At 36.7% G+C, this 15,880-nt stretch overlaps 1 protein-coding gene and 1 long non-coding RNA gene across 11 annotated transcripts in view; one reads left to right on the forward strand and one right to left on the reverse strand.

The window, feature by feature from the left end:
* Dnm3 (dynamin 3) overlaps positions 1-15,880 on the forward strand; it is a 531,047-nt gene that overhangs the window by 286,678 nt on the left and 228,489 nt on the right. The gene's annotated exons all lie outside the window — the stretch shown is intronic.
* LOC104870180 overlaps positions 1-15,880 on the reverse strand; it is a 51,097-nt gene that overhangs the window by 19,121 nt on the left and 16,096 nt on the right. The gene's annotated exons all lie outside the window — the stretch shown is intronic.

Raw genomic sequence — 15,880 nt, forward strand, 5'->3', positions numbered from 1 at the left:
ATTCAGTGCTAAGCTGAATTTTATGAAATCTGTTTTAAGTAATAGATGATGAGACTGTCAAATGTGATACAGGATAGAATGTAAGGGAGTTTCTGGTTCTATTCCTGGCTTTCATGAGTATTGCAGCAGGAATTTGCTCATGAGCATTCTCGCTCTGTTGCTGAGTTTCTTGAGCATCTCTGTGAAGTAGGTACAAAGGTACCAGATAATGCTTAAATAGGTTTGCACTAAAGGACTGAACAGTTACTAATTGGGTTTCTGCTATAAAATGTGAGGTACTTAAAAGGTTCTACTACCATCTTAATAGGCTGAAACAATATGAATTAATCAATTTTGGTTTGAAGATCAGAGTTTTTACACTTTTCTTGCAGTAATTTTGATGACAGACTTCAGAATAAATTTGCTAGTCTGAATAACACTAGATTAGCCAGTGGAGTGACCTTCTATATGCTTATGTTCAGTCTAGCAGTGAATAAACAATAAAACACAGTCCAGAAGAGCAAATGAAGGGTACAGACTAAAGAGAACAAAGCAAGACATGAATGTTATTACCATCCTTTGCTCAGGTTAATTTCAGCATTATGGGACTTTCATTAAGAAGTTTTTAAAAAGAATATCACAACCTACAGTGAAATAACTGGGTTATGAGGTAAATCAATACAATGTGCTGGGAAGGGGAGAAAAAAAGGATGTGGTATAAATCATGGAGAGTAATGCTTCCCTTTTGCTCAGCATTGGTCTTATAAATAAATGAGATGTGACCCCATTTTAATACCCACATTTTAAGAGAAGCATGAAAAATTAGATATCACAGATGAGCAACCAAGATGATTCAAACTCTGGAGTCTGCCAGTGTATGTGGTAAGGGAGAAGTGTGGGGATAGTTTAAGAAAGAAAGTGTTGTTTTGACTGAGGAAGAATCTTAATATTGACTTAACAGCCTCTAAGTAAATTAGATTTCAGTGTAAGAAGGATGTTCAGCAGCAGTTCATCTTCCAAAGGAAAGTAAACAAATTAAATTAGTGTAAATTGTTACCAGAGATATAGATTGAGCAGAAGATATTGATTGCTGTTAAACTCCATGAGGTACCAACTTGATAGGTTGTAGACTTTTTTCCTCGGTGATTGCCTTTTAAAAATGGAATTTATCCAAGGAGCTGGATAATTGGTTATCTTGTTTTCTAAAATCATGATTCTCTAAGGCAATAATTTGGCTAAAATGTGTTTGCAAAGGAATTGAAAAATTCATTCTGTCATTTTGTTAAATTTCACAGTGCTAGTGTACTCCAAAACATCCATTCAACACATATTTTGGACATAGATTAATGTTAGCAAATGTTATTATAATGGTAAGGAAGCATAAAAATATGTACTATTATTGTCATTAAAAATGCCTAATTTCAAAATTTGCCTACTCTGCTTTTGATTACTTATGTGGAGTTTTATATAATGAAATACTCCAAACCTAGTGTAATATAATGGAATATCAGTTGTTTTGCTTGATTATCTTTAGATTTCTTTTAGAGAATTCATTATTTATAAGGTCAAAAAACATCATTTTGGGTCAAATAATATACATAAGGCTGCTTTCCAAACATTTGGCAAGGATTCTGACCTCCTGATTGATGTTAGGTAGCTTACCGTCAGATGTTGCCATGACAACAATTACTCAAGACACAAACATGCAAACAGATTTTTTTAAAAAACAGACAGAGATGGCTTTTTGAATGTATTTTTCCCTGCCTTAAAAATATTAATCAAGGGTTAGAAAGGTAATTCTCCCTTGTCTATCTTTTTATATTTTTTGAGTTTTGAGCTATGTGAATGTATTGCTGATTTTAAACTTTACATTATCATATTTAAATGTTGCACATTACTTTTATTGTTTTATAAACAAAATTTCCTACAAATTTTTCTTTAGAACTGAGACAAAAATCAGATTTCTCATAATAATTCACTTTATTTTCACTGTACTCAGATCATTATCTGAGCGTGTTCTGATTTTCATTGTTATAGGACTTCACTTAAGGTGCTTTGGTAATAGGTGCAGGGGGCATTTTGAGGATGACTATCTGTCAAATGTTTGAAATAGTTTGTTAATGTGAAGCTATATCCTTTTCAAGGTACTGGCATATGTAAGTGCTTAGTAGAATTCTGCCTATTCATGAAAGAAGGGCTCCTGGAAACGTATTTTTCCAGCTTTATTGGAGTATATTTGACAAATCAATTTGTCAGTATTTATGGTATATATATTAGGTATATAGTAGTCTTTGATGTATATATATTACAATGAAGCTAGGTAACATGCCCGTCATCTCACACAGCTGCCTTTTTCTGTGAGTGTGAAGAGAATACGTAAGGCCTATTCTTTGAGGAAATTTAAAATATACAGAATAGTACAGTAGTATTAACCACAGTCACCATGCTGTGTATTAGGTCTCTAGAATTATTTGTATCTTACAAAGTTTGTACCCTTTGACCAACATCTCTCATTTGCCCCCTGCACTCCTCCAGACCCTGGTAACAACTCTTTCTGTTCTCCTTTTCTGTAAGTTTAACTTTTAGATTCCATATATAAGTGTTATTATGCAAAATTTGTCTTTATGCATCCGATTTCTCTCACTTAGCATAATGTCTTCTGGGTTCATTCATGCGATAATAACGAGGTGACAAGATGCACCTTTTGAAGGCTAAATAATATTCCAGAATGAGCTATCTATCACGTATTCTTTATCCATTCATCCCAGTAGATACTTGGGTTATTTCCATAGCATGGCTGAGAGAGTTGAGACAGTAACAAACCACTTACTGAGTTTTTTGTATGAGAAAAGAAAATATACTTGGGGTTTAGTGCATTTTGTACTGCTATGACAGAATGCCACAGGCTGGGGAATTTATAAGAGAGTTTATTTAGCTCAAGGTTCTGCAGACTGGGAAGCCCAAGATCAAAGGGCCACTTATAATGAGATCTGCCTTGTTGCATTAAAATGCGGCTGAGGGTGTCCTTTGAGGAGAGTGTCTCAAAGAGTGTCTCAGTGCAAAGAGAAAACAAGATACCGGGGAAGGGGGAGCTGACTCTTCCTTGTATGGGAACTCACTGGTGTGTTGACCAACCTACTCTGAGACAAGAGCATAACCTGTTAACCCTACAGTTTTTTATGGTAATAAAAAGAAAGAGAAGGGCACTGGTGTTGTTTTTAGACCTCACTATGAATCAAGGCAACAGAATGTAACTTGAAGCACTCAGCAAGGCAAAGGCTGTATGCGAGTCAGGATGCTGTTACTTGATTTTGTGGCCAGAGAGCCAGAAATACCTAAGTCCCCTCAAGACCACAGCAACTGCTCCCCATGTGGTTTCGGAGGAAGGAATAATGGCAGAGAAAAGCAAAATAGCACCTCATTATTTTCTGGTGATTTGGCCCCAAACCCCAGTGCAAAGAACCCTGGCAGGCTGGGCCAGACCACCTATCTGGAGCAGCTGCCTGGGCTGAGTGGTGGGGCCACAGAGCTTCACACCGAAGGAGGCTTCGTCCGTCTTGACTCCTGGGCTTTGCATCGTGACACACTCCCACCACACATAAGAAGGAATCGAGAGTGACGTGTCTGGCTCTCTTAAGCCTTGGCCCTCAAGACGCTGCGTGCAGGAAGTAAGCCACACAGCCCTGTGCTGACCTCTTCCTGTCAATCCCCTGCACAAGGTGGCTGAACTAGCAAATCATAGCAACTCATCCTCCAGGGGTAAAACAGTGTGTAAGGAAGGTGGGGGATGGGGCATGGAATGAAAGGGCACGTTCTTTTGTGGGTGGTGGGCTGGAGAGTAACCAAAGGTGGATGAACTCCACCGCCCTTTTGCGAGGGCTGGTTTTCAAAGCCCATGTTCCTCACAGTTAAGCTGATGCCACACACAGCTCTTTACCCTGAGGCAGAGTGCTTGGCACAAATGCAACTTGCCAGATTTGCCATGATCACAAGGTTTTCTGGAGATCCAGTTTTGGAAATTGTCCATTTTCAGTCTATCGAAAGAAACACTGCTAGTATATCAAATTTATATGCATGGATATAGTGAAGATTTAACGGATCTTTGTCCTGATTAATACTTCAACAGTACAGCTTTGTTGGATGAAACATGGACAGAAACTCTCCATAATGCTTTTCTAGCTCTTTGGTAAATCTTAAAAATATTACAAAATATAAAGCTTTTTAACAAGTGGAAAATAAAAGAACAGGGTGATAATCTCTTAGTGAAAGAGTGTGAAAGTATAGCTTTACAAGAAGAAGGATGTTTCTACGTGTTTGCTACACAAACACCCCGATGTATAGATTTTATACTGTCATATTGCCCCAACACTTTAGCCCAAGTTCATTAACCTTGGGATTTAAAAATCTTTTAAATGGAGCCCTTGTCTACCTTTCCAGCGCTTTAGGTTACCATTACCCTGCTCCAGATGTTTAGCCAAAGCAGTTCCCTCACTGCCCTACAGCAGAGATTTCCCTGTAGGAAGCGACCCATTCTTCTACTACAGGGAACCTACAGTGATCCTACAAGGAGCATTTAAAGACTTGCTTCCTTCATGAAGCCTCCCTAACCACCGCCAGCCCAAGGCAGTACCTCATTCTTCTGCTCTCTTAAACAAAGTACTGCGTACAAACTTTCAGTACTTCTATTTTTAAAAAAAAACTCTTCAGTTTTCTGTTCACTTTATGGCTTTATGTCTCTTCTTTCTACTGGGAAAGTTTAAACTGCTCAAAGTAGGACCTCGGGCACCATTTGGATTTTCACTCCACTTAACATATTAATTACAAAAGCTTTTGTCTGTTACCTTTAATGCACCAAGCACTGTGAGGGTGCTTAGGATATGAAGCACAGTGCAAGGTTTGCTTAATGGACCTTCTCTTATTTCCCCCAATTCAGAGGGGCTCTTCTGGGCTCCCATTGCAGCCTCACCTTACCACTGTAGGTTTCAGAGTCATACTGCATTGTTACATGTGCTATGATGTGAATCCACTGCCATTAGACTGGCTACTGTCCATAAAAATACTATACTATGATATATCTATATTAATTCCAGGAAAACATTTGTGCTGCCCACTCGGTTACCTTTAGAAATAGCTATCAAGTTAGCATTAGAACCGAATCCCTTGTAGGCAAATTATTCAAAGTAAAGTTTACCTCATTCTGAATTCCAACATTCTAGTTCAACAAGAAAGGCACCTAGAACATAGTATACATTTGATAAATGTTTGTGAAATTAATATTATGACTCTCTTATGGCCTTATCAGGACTACCAGTAAGTCAGAACTTGCTGTTTGGAATTTCCTTCAACTCTCCTTGCCTCTGTGCTGTTCCTGAAATGGTGAAAGTGATACGATAAAGGAGCATCAGACTTGGGTCATCCAAGAGTTCATTTTCAGGAGGATAAATGGAACAGGATTGTGTTTCTACTGAATTTTAAACTAAAAATTTCTCATTCTACCTAATTAACTTGTGTTTTTTTCCCATTATTGACCTTACTAATTTGGAGCAAACAGATACATATAATTTGACTCAATTAATTTATCAGAACCACTTTACTGAGAATTTAAATCCAACTACAGTTATTTAGCTCACATTATTACAGAGTATCACATTAGCTACTAGAACCAGAGAGACTCTTAAGTTTTTTAACTCTGCCTTGATAACTCATAGTACCACACTGATTTTTTAAAAAAAAAACTGCAGTTTCCTGCAAAGTGAAGATTAATTCCTAATGTTTTGAGGGTTTGAGTTCTTCAGATAAAAGACTACAAAGGGAAAACATGGGCATACCATCTCTGGCAGTAATTATGCTCTACATTTCATGGTTTATCCCTATGATGTTTCCCTAAACATGAGCACAGCTTTTCTCTATATCAGAATAAAACACACATTCCCTGATGGCTTCAACTACCTGTGTCATAATCCACCCTGCAGTTGCTCTCAGTGGTGTTAAATGCTTTTTTAATGAATGGATATCTTTTGATTATTGGTCATTCAATACAGTCTCCCTATTGTTTTTTCCATCTTTCCTTGAATATTAAGTACACTGCTAAAAAAAAAAATAAGGAAACACACTTTCCCTTTCTTCATTATGGTCCCTCATTTCTTCCTGTATATGTTAACATGAAGGATAAAATGGAACATTGTACATTGTAACAAAAGGTTTAGTGGTCATGGCAGGGTGGACGCTTACAAGAAGGCTGAGTATGCAATTGTTCTATTATCGAGACAATTGCCTGATTGAGAACAGCTCTTTGGAAAAACTCCAAGTATGTGTCTGGATTACCACAGGGTGCTGGAGTGATTAGACTTGCTCATGAGCAACCAAATGTCCTGGCTTGTCTCCATCAAGCAATTGAAGCATATAGGATCCCTGAGAGACATGACTTAGTTGAAAGTATTCTCTTCCTGTTCTTGTCTTTGCCTCAGGCTGAACGTATTAAATATACAGCAGGTCTCTATACGGAAAGTCTCAAGTCAGACCTTAGGCTTCGGAGGTGTTCCTGGCCAATTGCATGCTTGCCAGAGACATCACACAGTGTTACTGCTTATAGAAACTTACACTGATGGGTACTTACAGACATTTAAAAATTAGGTACGAATTTTCAGGTTCTACTTGCCAAACTGCAAAATGCAGAGGTGATGAATCCACAAACATGGAATTTATACTGTTGTCCCAAGAGGTGAAACTCAGCATACATCTTGGGCTGAAAATGGTTTTTAACCTTTGCATTTTCAAAAGTACATGTATTTATAAGTGACTCTTGAAAAGTTGACGATGGTGGAAATAGTAGTAGTAGGCTTTGAACATATACAGTAGCTGTCTTCTTTTAAGCTATCTTTATGCAGTTCCGTTCTAAATGACAAAGTTTCACCATACTATGTCTTGCTTAGTTGTCCTTATCCACACAACTACTGTTACAAGAAAGCATCCTTCCTTGTTTCTGCAATTTATCTAGGATGGAATTCCACGTGGAGTGGTATTTCTTTCACTCCAGATACTTATTTATTTAATTTCCATGGCATGGGGGTTGAACCCAGGGAAGTACATGTGCTAAGCACATTCTACCATTGGGCAGCATCCCAGACCTTGGGTGCGTCAAGCACTTCTTCATCTGCTGCCTGGGCTCCTTGATTACTTTACATCCTGTCTTCCCAGCTACTTCTCTGTGATGGCTGTTTCTCAGAAGAAAAATATCCATTGTGTTATTTTCACAAAATCACCATCTTTTCATTTTCTTATCTAGACTTTTAAGTCTCAGGGAAAACAACCTTTCACCTTAGGTATTTATTCTTAGGTAAATTTACTGTAGGTGTATCACCTATGGGTATTTACTTTTTAAATGGTTATTTCCTGATGTTTTTAGCTTCTGATGTCTCTAAATGTGACTGATAATGCCACTGAGCCTGGGCCACATTCTCCTTAAAAGTACTGTTATTAACTTGAGTCCTTGAACTTGGGGATGGGGGGAGTAGGGAGAAACCTTAGAAAGACCTAAGGCAATTTTAGAGAAAACTTTCTAAATAAGAATGACTTAATAGGCAGACTGTATTTGCAGCTGTGGAGATAGGCTCATATTATTTTCTGTTACTGGCTGAGTAATATTAGATGAATTGTTATTTAAAATGAATTTAAGTGTCTATAACTGTGAGATGGTTTGCTATAGAATTTAAATGATTTATCCATAATTCAGTTTCTTTTCCTTTTGAAGAATGTTTTCTAATTTCTCATTGAGTTTGTTGGTACTTTTTAAGCATACAGTATGGTTACATTCATCATTGACCTTTTGAAGAATTTTGCCTTTCAGTTTTAACATCATCAAAGAACTGAGGGCAAAGCTGAAAGCAAAGCACTGGACTTTACAGTGTGAAAAAAATCCTCTGCAGCCCTGCTGATAAATTTTGCTGCAGTTTTTTTTTCTAAGTATCTGTAGGAAGCAGCTTTGAAAGGAATTCAAACCCTAAGCATGACAAAGCATACTAACATCTGTGTGAATGTTTTCAGAGAAGTATTAGATAATAAAAGAACAGTACATGGAGGAAAACTTGTATTTTTTTGTTTTATTCTATTTACATTCAAATTAATATGTATTGAGCATTTAATATACATGAAGTATATTATGTTAAGCCCTCTAGGTATCAAGTGGAGGTACCATTAATATTCACCTTTGATGGAAAAGGAAACAGGCCTGAATTGTAAGATGCCCTCCTCACATAGGTAAAGGTGAGCAAAGTTGTTATTTGGACATGGAAATGAACAGTTAAGCAGGAGGGTAGGCATGAATGGCTCTGACTCTGGAGCCAGGTTACTGCTTAGAAGCTGTGATGCCCAGGGTTTAATTTCTCCATGCCTCCTCAGTTTTGTAGCTATAAAACTGTGGATGAAATAGGATTCTGTGAGTTTACATATGTGAAGCTCATTGCATAACATGTGGAATATTGTGACGACTTCACTGCTAACTTGTGTCATCAACATTATAATTGTTTCCTAAAGGCAGTCATTTTGGGACTACTTGTTTAGAACTTGTGAATATATATTATAATGTTGTTGTTCATTTTCTCTGACTGAAAGGGCTAGGGGACATTTGAGTGAACATTCGTTATATTTGACCTGTGGTTTCCGCATCTACTGTGGCTAGGGCACTGTACCTTTATGGGACCAAATAATAAAGAAGACAGATTGCATTTCTGGAATTCTGAATGTGAGATCATGCCAATGATGTCTTTATTTTATACTAAACTAAAACTAAAAAAAAAATCTAGCCAGTGACATTTCTACACTGTTGGAAATAATGGTGCTATTTTTTATTGGCTTAGAGTTTTAAATTTCTGCTCATTCTTGACTTCATCATCATTTTTTGTGTTCTGATTTGATATTTTTGTTCCTTTTCAACATAACTTCTGAAAAATAGAGATTGATTAGTTATGTGGCTCAAAAGACAAACTTCTAATGTATCCAAAGGAAGCTGTGAGGCCCAGCCTGTAATTTCAAACAGAAGAGGGTTTATAACTTGTATGAGGTAACTGGATGGAAGACCCTCCTATGTTTCTGTACGTCTATATTTTTCATTATTCAAGTTAGCTATTTTGACTTTGTGGGGACACATACCAAGAGAAAGTTCCTTTTGGCCATTATGATCATGTTATTGAATGATTTAAACATTTTGTTAAATGGTAGAATTGAATTTCATATGATTGAAGTACATGAGTAGACTATAAGAATGCAGTTACCGGAGTAAAATTTTGCCTTTTGGGAAGTTATGACTATACTTGCTCACTCAGGGAAGCAGATTGGAAGTATACTTTACCTAAAATTCTTACTTACTTGTCATTCTCCATTTGAAGTGGTTTAGTTAAATAGCTCACTAAGTTACAGGGGCCAATTTATCCTTGGTGGAGAGTGAGGAGATGAAAATATGTTTTAGAACATGTGCTGATTTCAACCTTAAACAGAAGACTTGGGCTGATGACAATATTTCACAATGTTTATTGAATTGACTTACCCAGTATTTATTGTGTAGTCATTCTGAGTAGTTCTGTTTTGTGTGTGTGCGTGTGTTTGTGTGTGTGTCTGTGTGCTCAGATAATAGATATAAATAAATAGAACAATGAACAAAAATCTCCTTGTAAATAGCAGGAGTTTTTGTTGGTGTACTTTTCTTTTTGTGGTGCTGGGGATGGAATCCAAGACCTTGTGCATTCTGGATAAGTACTCTACCACTGAGCTACATTCTCTGCCCTTTTAGCAATTCTTGGGTCTGTATTCTCTCCATTATAGAGGGAGGCTGAGAAGAAAGGATGGGGAATTCTATTCTAGACACAAGAAATCTGCATTATAAAAGCCTGGGAGTGAGAAAGGTATTCTGTGCTCAGAGGTTGGTACATGTGCCTAGTACCTAGTGAGTAAAAGGGACTGTCAGTGCATTGGATGAATATTTATTGCAGGAATAAAAAGGGTACCACGAGAAGAATGCCAGGAAATGTGTCAGGTACAAGGAAGGGCAAGGGGGAGTGCCTGGTAAAGAACTGAAACTTAATTTTCTGCTTCGTGATTTACAACTGGGGTGCTGCTACCTGGTGTGAAAGCCCAAGCCCTAGCATGGCTATTCCTCCAAGCCTTTAGTTTTTAATTTTTGCTACATCTACAAATACCCTCGATTGTACTGATGTCTGTCAACCTTAGGCTGAGTTGGTGGATTATGTGACCCATAGAGAAAGGTGCAGGTCTCTACAAATTAGAAATTAGATGGAAGATGTGATGTTACAACACCCCAACCATCAAAGGGCTATAGAATTTAGAACCCATTACGGATTGCTGTTCTGAGAAGGCAAGATGGTACATTTAGGGAGGAAAGCATTCCTTTCCAAATTGGGAAGGTCGTGGCACTGAAGAACTAGGATGGAAGGGTGTAAAGACTTTTTTAAGCGTTTCCAAATTTAGCGTATTGACCGAGTTTAATTTCTTCTAGTAATTCTATTTATCACTTATGCTATGTATGTAAAAATAAAAGGATGACAAGGCATCATCATAGTCATGACTATTATTTATGTGAAAGAGAGTGGACGCTGGAACTAAAACACTGCTGGCAAAGATGGACAGAATGGAAGAGAACTGTTGAAGTGGTAGAATCAACAAATTTTTCTTGAGCAGTTACTGAGGGATCTGGGAGAGAGAAGAAAAAGGATGACTGCATAGTTTTTGTTTAAGGAAGTGGGCAGAAGGGCAGTGTCAATGACAAATCAGGAGTGCACTAGAGGACACAGGAGGAGAGGGTGTAAGAGGCTACGATTACTTCAATTTGTTGTATCTTGAGATTCATACGTGTGGGAGCCATTCTGACAAAGATATCCAGTTGAAAACACAGGATTTAGTTCCCCAAAAAGCTTTAAATTCTGAAGCTAACCACAGAAAAGTCTGATCTGAGGAATGGTCTTAAGGTGAATTGAAAACAGAGCAAAAACCATGGTTAAATTTATATGTGATTAAATGTATTAAAGTTTTGAGCTTTAAAAGTTTAGATCTTTCTTAGTATTCATAATTGTCTTTCAAAGATATTTTGTTAGGCCTACAGTTTTTTGTTTAGGAGATGAATGTAAAGCTTGCTTATTCTTAACTGGAGATATCTACTTTTCAAGTCTCCTGGATCATATGGTCAAGACCAAGTCAATACAACGGTAGAGGCCACATACCTAAGAGAAAATCAGGGTCTTAAATGCTGAACTTGAAATCATCGTGATAAGGCCTTGTTACCGTAATGGTGCGTTCTGAGAAAAAGTGGCTCTGTAGATCTCATTGACTAGAAATATTTTTCAATGATGCAATTCTTTATAAAATAACCTCTCTGGAAAATGGAGATTATTAATCTACTGAATATTAGGGAATATTTCTTATTTTGAATATCTCTTAAAAGTATTGTAGTTGAACTGTAATTTGTTGTTTCAATGTAAGAATGATCTTTTTGTTTTCTAATATTAAGTTCATCACTTCCAGAAGGAAATATAAATTAAAGGAGTGTGTGTTTAAGTTTTAAATAAAAGATTTTGGCTCCTTCTCTGTTTAACTGTGGATCCATTGTGAATGTACTCTTTTAAAATAAATGTGTCCGTAAGTGATTGCCGAAGATTTCAGACCAAAAACCACTTTTTCCCTTGGCAATGTCTGAGACCTGGATACCAGCTCTTGATTTTTGCTGTTTGGTTTAGAAAAGACTGACAAATCACACCTTGGTGATTTATCTTCCTTGGCTGACATATGTGAGCAAATGCCTTTGTGTTATATCTAGAGTTGGTGTTATATATAATATTTCTTTTTCTTACTGGTTAATATTGCTTGTGCATTTACCTTGTATTAGAGAAAAAGTGCTAAAGTATTCAGGAAGTATTCAGCAAGGAAGAACTATGAGTATCTATGAGTTATACACAAGTTATTTATGGTTTTTTTTATTTTATTTTGTGTTTTTGTAAACAAGTGAAGGATATTACTGTGTTTCTATTTTATACTTTAATGTTAAAATAATGTAATAAGAAGTCATTGCGGGTATTAGCAAACATGTTTGGAATGAGAGATTGCAGAGTGGTTCAGAAAGTTTCCATAATTTATCTCAGTGGCTTTATATCTTTCAAGAACAAACATTTGGATAGGGGAATTACCATTAAGTTGTAGATACACTGATTTTTGAACTTTTTAAAAATCTTATTCCATATGGAATAAATTTAGTTCATTAAAGGACATAGCATTCTAATGAGACAAGAACCAGAGAGTTTATTTATAACAATAGTCTGTCTGTTTCATTGACACACCGCCTCCTGACTTTGGTCAGGCATCCTCCAAATTTCAGTCTTTGTCTATGCAGGGAACAAGAAGAGTGTGACTGGGTTAGCAGAAATGTATTCACAATTGACAAAAAACAAAACCAACACACACACACACACACACACATAAGCTGTGAATTACTCATGACTTTGAAAACAACAGTCCTCTCTTACTCATATGTATACCTTGACTTCATTTTCAGTTTTAAAATTGATTACAAATATAATAATATGGAAAACATATTTTACTGCCTCAAAACCTATCAATAATAAAACACCAATTAAGTGATTACTATAATAATAAGTTGTACCACAGGAAAGTAAAAGATTTATGATACAGTTTTCATTTCCTAAATTCCTGATAGAGTGATATGGAAGTAACTCTTCATACAATTAGCTTTGGTGACATAGAAAACATAAATTATTTGAAATAAAATGATTGGTATAGGTAGCATGTAACAATAAAAGAGTAAAAGTGGGAGATACTCTGGGAACTGATAACAGGAAGATTTCATGAAGGAGATAGCTGCCAAGGTGCAGTTTTCTCCTAACATTTTATTACAAAGATTTTTAAACATTCAAGTGTTGAAAGAATTTTTCAGTAAATACCAGTATGCTGTATGCCCCCACCACACTATCAACATTTTCCTATACTTGCTTTATTGCATGAAAATATAATTTAATAATAAGCAAGACTTAGACATATCCAGCTAAAATAATTAAAGTATGCCCAAAGCAGGGAAAAAAATAACAGATAAGTTTTGCCGTAGGCAGCTTCACAACTTTCTATAATCTCCTTCCACATTTTACCAGGTTGGCTAAGAAGTATTCTCTGTTGTATAACAGAGATGTCAGTTTTCTAATCTCTGGGATATATAAAATTTCATATGGAAGAAGCGACTTTGCATGTGTGACTAAAGATTTTGAAATGGGGTAATTATCTTGAATTATCTAGGAGGGCCAAATGTAATCACAAAATCTCTATAGGAGGCAGTAGACTTAGAGAAGATAAAAGGATGGACACAGAAGTCAGAGAGGAGATGCTTCTGAGCTACTTTTGAAGATGCAGAAAGAAACCATGAACCAATGAAGGTATATGGCACCTACAAACTAGAAAAAGCAGGAAATGCATTCTTCCTTAGAACCTCCAAAAGGAATGCAGCTCTGCTGACACATTTTAGCTCTGTGAGCTCTAGAAATAAGAGGGTAATAAATTTGCTTTGGTTTCAACCACGGAGTTATGACAATGGGTTACGGCAGCAATAGGAAACTAATAGGGACCAATGGAATGTGGCAGGAACTGGAGCTTGTCAATATCCAGATTAATAACCTGCAAAATAGGTCCTGCTGTGATTGGGTCTTCAGATGACTGCAGCTCCAGCTGGAAGCTTGGTGGCCATCCGTGGGAACTCCCGAGCCGTTCCAGTCGTAGATTCTCGACCCACGCAAGCTGTGAGATGATAGATACTTACTCTTTTGAGCTTCTTACTTTGGAGCCAATTTGTTATACAGCAAAAGACAATGAATGCAGGCAAAAAATAGGTTGAAGAGAGACGGGAAGGTTTTGAATGCTAGATCAATCAGTTTCTCAGTGGAGAATACCTGAGAGTTTTTGACTGGGGAGGAAACCAACTCAAAATAATAATAATAAAAATTTTACCTGATTGGATATACTAGATAAAGGAGTGATTGGATGGAAGAAAAATACAGTAATAAAAAGGCAGTAATATTGCTATAGCAGTGAAAGCCAGCTGTAGGGCTGTTAATGTAGGAAGAGGATGGAAAGGACATCGGTGAAATTCCAGATGCAACCCAAGGGGACACAGTGACCAAGTGGTCTCAGCTCAACAAAGGAAGCTGAGAAGTTGAAGATAGTCAGTTCTGAGTTCATAATTCTGAAAAAATAGGGCATTTACACTAAGAACCAGTTTTTAAAGTTATACTTTCTGAAACTGAGTTGTTAGGTGAAAATGCTCAGAAAGACGTTTAGCATAAAAGGCTTCATTACCTGTCCTGCGGGGACTTAAGTAAGCGACAAAATTGAGGGGTGAGACAATAACAGTAGGGAATATAATACGAAAGATTCGTAATTGCATGTTATAAAGTCCTGCATGCTTTGGCTCTGAGAGTATGTGGTTTGGGCACCCATTAGACAAAAATAACCAGAGGGAAATATCTCCACTGGATTTTCCTAAGGGTACACACATCCTTAGCATTGCCCTTTGGTGAACATCCTAATTAGTTTCATAGGGGCTTTTCCCTTGTGTTTCTGAATATACTTAATGAGGATAATAAATGAAAATAAAAGCAATCCAGTACCAGATCCAAAACATTAGGGGAAAAATTAACCTAAATCTTGAAAAACTGCCAAAGATTGAAATTTCCATTCATTAATTTATTCATTTATTTCAAAACTCTATGCATTTATTTAGGATATTGACTTTTTCTATATATTAAGGCCTGTGTGAAATTTTGAGGTGGTAAACAGTTAATATACGTACATGTATATTTATGCATACATCCTACTAAAGTGAAGAAGAGAGAAGAGTAGGAGGTTGATCAGTAAGGCAGGCGGGACTCAAAAGTGAGGGAAGGATGGAAACGAACAGAGATGAAGCAGTTAGGAAAACATCGCAGCAAGACAGTAGATGCCATGATAGTGAAGAGGGAGGGAAAAGAAAGAGAAAGTGGGAAGGGATGGGGATAGAATAAGAATGACTCCTGGCTTCTTAGAGCTTGAAATCATTACAGAAATGTAAATGGGAGGAGATATGACTAAGTCATTGGCTTTGATTTTCAGTTGATCCTCACTGATCTTCAAGATTTCATTGTCTTTTTGTTAGGAAGGACACATGCTAGAGTAAAGAAAATTAAGGAATAACTTCATGAAGATGAGATGGAATCAATATAATCTAGATCCATAGTCCAGCTCTTAGGGAACAGCTACATCATTTTATGCCCACTAGTGATCAAAGAGCAAAAACAGTGATCTCCTGTTAGCCTAAAATATAGGCAATGCTCTGAGCCACTAAGAAAGGTAATACGTAAAGTCAGGGCTGAAATAGTAGCTGTCATTGTGGGTTTGGGGACAGTTTGCTGAAATCATTGGTTTGTGGAGTCCACCTTCACCTGGTTACTCCTGATCTTTCATTAATTGAAAGCATCCCACTGTCTGGTGTATGATTTTCACCTGTGACCTTTATTTAGCTCATGTGTGATCAAGTGTAATTTGGTCACTGGTCATGTTACAGAGGTGTTTTGTTTTTTAACTAATCTTGCTGAATCTCAGTTTTGATACAGCTTTTTACTCTCAGAAATTTTAATCAGACATTGAATTCAAGATACTTTGAATTAATTGGATATTGGCCCTTTCACAATGCCATTTCAAAATCAAAAGAAACTAATTGAGATGAACATGAAAGTTGAAGGGTCATCTAAGTAGCATTATTACCATATTAAAATAATGTTATAGGTGGTGAAATCAAGATGTCCTTAAAGAGGCATAAAACCCTTTGACATGGCTAATTTCCTTTTTTTTTTTTTTTTTTTTT

Source organism: Fukomys damarensis, unplaced genomic scaffold, assembly GCF_012274545.1.
Source record: "Fukomys damarensis isolate Sample0158 unplaced genomic scaffold, DMR_v1.0_HiC HiC_scaffold_11, whole genome shotgun sequence".
Lineage (NCBI taxonomy): Eukaryota > Metazoa > Chordata > Mammalia > Rodentia > Bathyergidae > Fukomys > Fukomys damarensis.